Source organism: Ictidomys tridecemlineatus, unplaced genomic scaffold, assembly GCF_052094955.1.
Source record: "Ictidomys tridecemlineatus isolate mIctTri1 unplaced genomic scaffold, mIctTri1.hap1 Scaffold_122, whole genome shotgun sequence".
Taxonomy (NCBI): domain Eukaryota; kingdom Metazoa; phylum Chordata; class Mammalia; order Rodentia; family Sciuridae; genus Ictidomys; species Ictidomys tridecemlineatus.
Genome location: NW_027521114.1, coordinates 118549 through 119880, shown reverse-complemented (window position 1 = coordinate 119880; position 1332 = coordinate 118549).

The following is a 1332-nucleotide window of genomic DNA, read 5'->3' as shown; positions in this document are numbered from 1 at the left end:
ACTGTGATGGACAAGAATCATTGCAGAAAGAAGAGGTTGAAGACTAGAGTGCATAAGGACCTTACAGAGAGCAGCGTTCGGTGACAAGGGTGCAGGACTGTTTCCGAGAGCAGAGGTTGGAGACTGGGGTGGAGAAAAATCATTGCAGAGAGAAGAGGTTGGAGACTGGGGTTCTGAAGGCCTGTTACAGAGAGCAGCGGTTAGAGACTGGGTTGTAAAATTCCTGTTACAGTGAGCAGAGGTTGGAAACTATTCTGCAGAAGGACTTTTACAGAGAGCAAATTTTGGAGACTGGGTTGCAGAAGGGTCTTACGGAGAGCAGAGGTAGTAGACTGAGGTGCAGAAGGATCATTGCAGAGAGAAAAGTTTTTAGACTGAGTTGCTGAAGGACTGTTGAAGAGAGCAGATATTGGAGACTGGTGTGCAGAAGGACTGTTGCAGAGAGCAGAGGTTGGAGACTTGGATGAAGAAGGATCGGTGCAGAGAGCAGAGGTTGGAGACTGTTGTGCAGAAGGACTGTTACAGAGAGCAGAGTTTGGAGACTGGGTTGGAGAACGATCCTACAGAGAGCAGAGGTTAAAGAATCAGGTGCAGAAAGACTGTTACAGAGAATACATTTTGGAGACTGAGGTGCAGAAGTAACGTTGCAGAGTACAGAGTTTGGAGACTGAGGTGCAGAAGGATTGTTACAGAGAGCAGAGTTTGGAGACTGGGGTGCAGAAGGACGGTTGCAGATAGCGGACTTTGGAGACTGGGGTGCAGAAGGACTGATACAGAGAGCAGAGATTGGAGTCTGGGGTGCAGAAAGACCATTACAGAGAGTAGAGGATGGATTCTGCAGTACAGGAGGACTGTTACAGAGAGCAGAGTTTGGAGACTGGGGTGGAGAAGGACTGTAAAAGAGAACTGATGTTGGTAACTAGGGTTCTGAAAGACTGTTGCAGAGAGCAGAGTTTGGAGACTGGGTTTAAGAAGAACTTTTGCGGAGAGCAGAGGTTGGAGACTGGGGTGCAGATGGACTGTTACAGAGAGCAGAGGTTGGAGACAGCGGTGCAGAAGGATCTTACAGAGAGCAGAATTTGGAGACTGAGGTGCAGAAGGACTGTTGTAGAGATCAGAGGTTGGAGACTCGTGTGCAGTAGGATCATTGCAGAGAGCGGAGGTTAAAGACTGGGGTGCAGAAGGATCGTTGCAGAGAGCAGAGGCTGAAGACTTGCGTGCAGAAGGCCTGTTACAGAGAGGAGAGGTTATAGACTGCAGTGCATAAGGACTGGTAAAGAGAGCAGATTTTGAAGACTGGGTTGCTGAAGGATCTTACAGATAGCAGAGGTT